Source organism: Phacochoerus africanus, unplaced genomic scaffold, assembly GCF_016906955.1.
Source record: "Phacochoerus africanus isolate WHEZ1 unplaced genomic scaffold, ROS_Pafr_v1 Scaffold_68, whole genome shotgun sequence".
Lineage (NCBI taxonomy): Eukaryota > Metazoa > Chordata > Mammalia > Artiodactyla > Suidae > Phacochoerus > Phacochoerus africanus.
The window spans coordinates 24,630-32,269 of NW_025927440.1; positions in this window are offsets into that span (position 1 = coordinate 24,630).

A 7,640-nucleotide genomic window follows, 5' to 3' on the forward strand; every position below is an offset into this window, starting at 1 on the left:
TGCACCCGCATGTTCATTGCAGCACTCTTCACAATAGCCAGGACATGGAAACCACCCAAATGTCCATCGACAGAGGATTGGATTCGGAAGATGTGGTATATATACACAATGGAATACTCCTCAGCCATAAAAAAGAACAACATAGTGCCATTTGCAGCAACATGGATGGAGCTAGAGACTCTCATCCTGAGTGAAATGAGCCAGAAAGACAAGATAATACCATATGATATCACTTGTAACTGGAATCTAATATCCAGCACAAATCAACATCTCCACAGAAGAAACAGTCATGGATTTGGAAAATAGACTTGTGGCTGCCTGATGGGAGGGGGAGGGAGTGGGAGGGATTGGGAGCTTGGGCTTATCAGACACAACTTAGAATAGATTTACAAGGAGATCCTGCTGAGTAGCATTGAGAACTATGTCTGGATACTCATATTGCAACAGAACAAAGGGTGGGGGTAAAAATGTATACATGTAAGGATAACTTGATCCCCATGCTGTACAGTGGGAAAAAATTAAAAAAAATAAAAGAAAAAAAAGAAAGTGTGTTTCCATGGACAAGTTTGGTTTTCAGAGAAAACATTTTATTTCCAAAACTGAATTTTAGGCTTACACACAACTGTGATTAAGAAAATAATTTTTATGAGAAAAAAATGACATGTCCCCCAGGAAGCATTGGTGGTAAACCATTCAGGGAAACGAGGCAAAAAGCCAGCATGTGGAGAATATAAAGAAGTCCCATTTTTGATTCAAATATCATGCCCATCCATTTCTACTATCCCTGAATCACTAGACACTTCCAGATAAAACCACTGAAAATGTGAGATTTAAACTTATTATAAACAGTTAATGTTTTCATGTTTCATGTTGACTTGTATTTTGTAGTGTCCTATAAGCACAATTTATCTCTTCACAAATGTTTCATTGTTTATTTCAAGTAATTTTCCAATTTATCACAATCTTTTAAATTATTACAGTTATTTGTATTGATAGCATGAATATATTTTTCATTTGCCAAAAATATCAGTCAATATTTTTGTTATTTCTGGCTTTGAGAAAGAAAAGTCAGAAGGATATAATGTCTATTATTCATAGGAAAGGTTAAATACACCTTTAAGAAAATATTTTACTAATTAGGTAAATAACTATAGGTTTTTCAAGACAAATTTTTCTATTAAAGAACTTTGAATATTTCTAAATATGCATATCAAAATGAGACAATGAATTTTTTAGGAAAAGGATGCTTTCCCCCCAGAAGTTATATACAATCAGAAATATATCAGTCCATTCATAAAATAAGCTGAATATTTTGTAAAGCATACATGGTAATTTGTCTCATATAAAAAGCTCAGAACTTTTTTTATTGTCTGATGAACGTTTTACTGTCTTAACAATGTTTAACAGGTTGTCTGTATCCGTATTCAAAAAAGGTTGATACATTGGCATTTGGTTAATGTATGTCATGTCTATGTTTTATACTTCTGTCTCCTTTTTTTTTCATTTCCTTTGTTCCTTGTAATTTTGTTTTTGTTGTTAAAGAATAAGACTGCTTTATCCTGTAGAGTTTCCTATTATCTATATGTTAAGACTTGCATCCCTGTGAGGTTGTTGAATAATTTCCCCTGTTTAATGAGGGCTGATAAGATACTGGTTAGTTTTTTTGCTTGTTTCTTTGTTTTAGTGAGAGTACTTTATAGATATTATTGTATGCTTCCATCATGGATAAATAATGTCTGATTATCTATCATTTTATGATGTCAGCAGCCATTGATAGATCCATTGCTTAGATCCATTAATTCATCAGGTCTGCAAAAATTGTTGTATTTTTTTCCTTAGTGGATTTTATTACATTTACAGGTGGACAATAATCATGACAACCAAACCCTAAAGAACATTTTTGAAGTGATCACGATGGTGCACCAATGATTCATCCATTTGAACAGATTAGATTTATGATGTGTCTATTTATCCAGTAATGAACCTGCAGGTGTTTGCTGAGAAAGAGTGGCACATTCAGTAGATGTTAAAGCACATTAAATGAATTTGTGATTAAAATAAATTTGTAAATGTCCTATTACTGATTTCACTAGTGGAGAATTAACTGAGTTTTGATATAGATTCAATTTGCCAAGGGGATTGACCAAGCAATATGATGGGTTTTTTAAAAAAATCTTCCTAAAGTTTATTCAACAACTGTTTTTAAAAGTTGGTGACTATAATAATGAATCAAGGTAAATAATGTAGAAATGATGAAATAAGGCCAACTTTGAGTATATCACTGTATCATGAACAGTCTAACAAAATCCTGCTGACTATAAACAGAATGAGTTACTATACTTATAGCTCACATATTTGTGTAAAATTGTATTCTATGTTGGCACCCCAAGTTTCAGTGGGATGGTACAAGGAGGTGGGGCCTTTGGTAGCCAATTAGTTTATGAGGGTGGAGTCCCTCCAGGAGGAAGCGAGCTCTACTCTTTTCCTGTTTTATTGTGCAATGATGCATGAGAAAAATGACCCTGTGCGAATCAGAAACATGGCATTCATCAGAACCTGACTTTGTTGCACCTGATCCTTTAGAAATATGAAAAACAAATAATTACTGTTTAAGCCACCTCTTTCAGAGTATTCTGTTGCAGCAGTCCAAACTCACTAAAGCAGCCACCCCTATGGATCTTGAGAGTAAGATTTCTTTCTTTTGTTACTTATCTGGTAGTAAAGAGTTGCAGATATTTCAAGTAAAAAGCATGGCACTAGACAGAATTAAATTGGCAAGGAAAACTTTATTCAATACTTTGTGCTAAAGGTCAAGATTATTGCAAGGACAGAGATTGAACTCAGCTCCTCTGAAACATAAGAGGGGTGTTTGTAAACAGAGAGTGAACTAATTATAAAGTACTCCAAGTCCTTACCCTGAAGGGTGGGCTTCTGTGCTTACTATTTAGCAGTAATGGAAGTTAGGGTCTACCTTTGCATAGAGACTGGGATAAAGGTGCCTTATGTTTCTTGATTATTACTTTGAGGATGGAAGGCTCCCAGATTTTTGAACAACACATTCCTAGGTTGTAAAACTTTCACATATCCAAGGGACAGAGATGGAAGTTATATTTTTGTTTTCTTATGTCACTGCTCCAAGAATAAGGTAATGAAGAAAGAAAAAAAGTTACCTGAAGTTTCGTTGAGCTGTGGGAGTATTAAGCCCCTTTTCTTGCCTGTAAGTATTTGACAGTAAGGCAAAACCCAACAAAATTTAAATATGTTGACCTGATAATAGATGCACTGCTGATCATCCTACCATTAGGACTATACATGAGGAACATATGTATCAATGAAGCAGGCAAAAATAAAACCTAAACATTTCTCACCATACCTTATTAACACATAATAATTCTATAAAATGAGAAATAAGTACAATACAATAATAACAACTCACAGCGTCTGGTGTTTTTCTACATGATAATCATAGTATATTTTCTGATGCTATCATAAGGTTAACAGTGTAAGTGGCTGGAAATAACATTTGGGCATGCCAGACTTTCTCTACTGGCTTGACATCCCACCCAGACACCAGATCCCTGAACACATTTACAAGGCCACTTATTTCTTATTCTCAAGCCTATTATCCAGTGCCAAGGTAAAGAGATTTTATCAAAATGTGGTGGCATATGCTGTATGGCATTAGGATGGTAACTAAATACATTCTAGAGTACCTGATATTACTTATTTCTCAGTCAACATATGTCCTATATAATATAATTTGCTGGCTGTGAGAGGTCTTGGTCTCAGTTTTGAGCCTAAAAATTATTATACTGTATGACACTGTATAAACTAATGCCTTTATGTATGAGTATCTTATACATAAAATTAACCATGGCACCTACATTCATACATGTTCTGAGAAATACATGATACTTTTGTATGAATGCTAATTACAGTTCCAGTGCATATTAGGTGCTCAAAACATGAGCTCCCTAGCTAGTAATTGAAACAAGTGATAATAGTAGCAACAGTAATACTCAAAAACACCTCAAAGTATTTCATACACTGTACTTTGATATTGTGTTTAATTCCTTGACTGTCTTATTTCAAATATGTGACCTTTATGTGTAATATGGTTGGTTGAAGTCTTTGATGTCTTTATTCTATCTGTAACATTCCCTAATCTTGCATAATGTAATGAGAACCTGTTTTTCCTTCTTGACTAGCAAACACTATGCTTTTTTATTTTTATTACTCAAATGAATTTATCATATCTGTAGTTGTATAATGATCATAACAATCTGATTTCACAGGATTTCCATCCCACAGCCCAAGCACACCCCTCCACCCCCAAACTGTCTCCTCCGGAGACCATAAGTTTTTCAATGTCTATGAGTCAGCATCTGTTCTGCAAGGAAGTTCAGTCTGTCCTTTTTTCAAATTCCACACGTCAGTGAAAGCATTTGATGTTGGCGTCTCATTGTATGGCTGACTTCACTTAGCATGATAGTTTCCAGGTCCATCCATGTTGCAAAAAATGCCAATATTTCATTCTTTTTAATGGCTGACTAATATTCCATTGGGTATATGTACCACCTCTTCTTGATCCACTCCTCTGTTGATGGACATTTAGTTTGTTTCCATGTTTTGGCTATTGTAAATAGTGCTGCAATGAACAGTGGAGTACATGTGTCTTTGTGAGTTGTGGTTTTCTCTGGATAGATGCTGAGGAGTGGGATTGCTGGATCAAATGGTAGTTCTATGTTTAGTTTTCTGAGGAATCTCCATACTGTTTTCCACAGTGGTTGCACCAGTTTACAATCCCAACAACAGTGTACTAGTGTTCCTTTTTCTCCACACCATCTCCAGCACTTATTGTTTGTAGACTTTTGGATGATGGCCATTCTGGCTGGTGTAAGGTGGTACCTCAGAGTGGTTTTGATTTTCACCTCGCTAATAGTGACGTTGAACATCCTTTCATGAGTTTCTTGGCCATCTGTATGTCTTTGGAGAACTGCCTGTTTACATCTTCTGCCCATTTTTTGATAGGCTTGTTTATTTGGTATGGAGCTGCAGAAGGTGTTTATAAATTTGGGAGATTAATCCCATGTCAGTCAATTCACTTGCAAAGATTTTCTCCCATTCTGTGGGTTGTCTTTTCATGTTGTTTCATGTTGTTTAGGGTATCCTTTGCTGTGCAGAAACTGTTGCTTTGTAGTACCGTCTGAAGTCCGGGAGCCTGATTCCTCCAGCTCCATTTTTCTTTTTCAGGATGTCTTTGGATATTCTGGGTCTTTTGTGCTTCCAAACAAACTTTAAAATATTTTGTTTGAGTTCTGTGAAAAATGTCCTTGGTAATTTGATAGGGATTGCCTTGAATCTGTAGATTGCTTTAGGTAGTATAGTCATTTTGATAATACTGACTCTTCCAATCCAGGAGCATGGTATATCTTTCCATCTATTTGTGTCATCTTTGATTTCTTTCATCAGTGGCTTATACTTTTCAGAGTACAGGTCTTTTGTCTCTTCAGGTAGATTTACTCCTAGGTATTTTATTCTTTTGGATTCGATGGTAAATGGGATTGCTTCCCTAATTTCACTTTCTGCTCTTTCATTGTTAGTGTATAGAAATGCCATCAATTTCTGTGTATTAATTTTGTATCCTGCGCCTTTGCCAAATTCATGGATGAGTTCTAACAGTTTTCTTGGAGAGACTTTAGGATTCTCTGGGTATAGTATCATGTCATCTGCAAACAGTGATAGTTTTACTTCTTCCTTTCCAGTTTGGATTCCTTTTATTTCTTTTACTTCTCTGATTGCTGTGGCTAGGACTTCCAGAACTATGTTGAAGAGTAGTGGTGAGAGCAGACATCCTGGTCTTCTTCCTGATCTCAGTGGGAATTCTTTCAGGTTTTCACCATTGAGAATGATGTTTGCTGTGGGCTTGTCATATATGGCCTTTATTATGTTGAGGTAGTTTCCTGTTTTGACCATCTGTGTGTCTTCTTTGGAGAACTGTCTGTTTAGATCTTCTGGCTGTTTTTTATAGGCTTGTTTGTTTTTTTGGTATGGAGCTTCAGAAGTTGTTTATAAATTTTGGAGATTAATCCCTTGTCAGTTGATTCACTTGCAAAGATTTTCTTCCATTCTGTGGGTTGTCTTCTTGTGTTATTTAGGGTTTCCTTTGCTGTGCGGAAACTTTTCAGTTTGATTAGGTCCCATTTGTTTATTTTTGGTTTTACTGTCATGACTCTAAGAGGTGGATCTGAGAAGATGTTGCTGTCATTTATGTCAGAGAGTGTTTGGCCTATGTTTTCCTCTAAGAGTTTGATACTGTCTGGTCTTCTATCTAGGTCTCTAATCCATTTTGAGTTTATTCTTGTGTATGGTGTTAGGGAGTGTTCTAATTTCATTCTTTTCCATGTGGCTGTCCAGTTTTTCCAGCACCACTCATTGAACAAGCTGTCCTTTTTCCATTGTATATTCTTGCCTCCTTTATCACAGATTAGTTGGCTGTAGGTGCGTGGGTTTAATTCTGGCCTTTCTATCCTGTTCCACTGATCTCTATTTCTGTCTTTGTGCCAGTACTATGTGGTTTTGATTTTTGCTTTGTAGTACCGTCTGAGTCCGGGAGCCTGATTCCTCCAGCTCCATTTTTCTTTTTCAGGATATCTTTGGCTATTTTGGGTCTTTTGTGCTTCCAAACAAACTTTAAAATATTTTGAGTTCTGTGAAAAATGTCCTTGGTAATTTGATAGGGATTGCCTTGAATCTGTAGGTTGCCTTAGGTAGTATAGTCATTTTGATAATATTAGCTCCTCCAATCCATGAGCATGGTATATCAGTATATCTTTCCATCTATTTGTGTCATCTTTGATTTCTTTCATCAGTGGCTTAGAGTTTTCAGAGTACACGTCTTTTGTCTACTTTAGGTAGGTTTACTCCTAGGTGTTTTTTCTTTTGGATGTGATGGTAAACGGGATTGCTTCCCTAATTTGTTTCTGTTCTTTCATTGTTAGTGTATGGACATGCCATCGATTTCTGTGTATTAATTTTGTATCCTGCAACTTTGCCAAATTCATGGATGAGTTCTAACAGTTTTCTGGTAGAATCTTTAGGATTATCTAGGTATAGTACCATGTCATCTGCAAATAGTGATAGTTTTACTTCATCCTTTTCAGTTTGGATTCCTTTTATTTCTTCTACTTCTCAGATCACTGTGGCTAGGACTTCCAGAACTATGTTGAAGAGTAGTGGCAAGAGTGGACATCCTTGTCTAGTCCCTGATCTCAGCAAGAATTCCTTCAGATTTTCGCCATTGAGAATGATGTTTGCTGTGGGTTTGTCGTATGTGGCCTTTATCATATTTAGGTAGGTTCCTGTTATGCCCACTTTCTGAAGGGTTTTTATCAGAAATGGGTGTTGGATTTTGTCAAAGGCTTTTTCCACATCTATTGAGAGAATTATGTGGTTTTTATTCTTCAGTTTGTTAATGTGGTGTATCACACTGATGGATTAGCGCATATTGAAGAACCCTTGCATCCCTGGCATAAATCCCACTTGATCATGATGTACTATCCTTTTAATGTATTGTTGGATGTGGTTCACTATTATTTTGTTGAAGATTTTTGCATCGATGTTCATCAGTGAAATTGGCC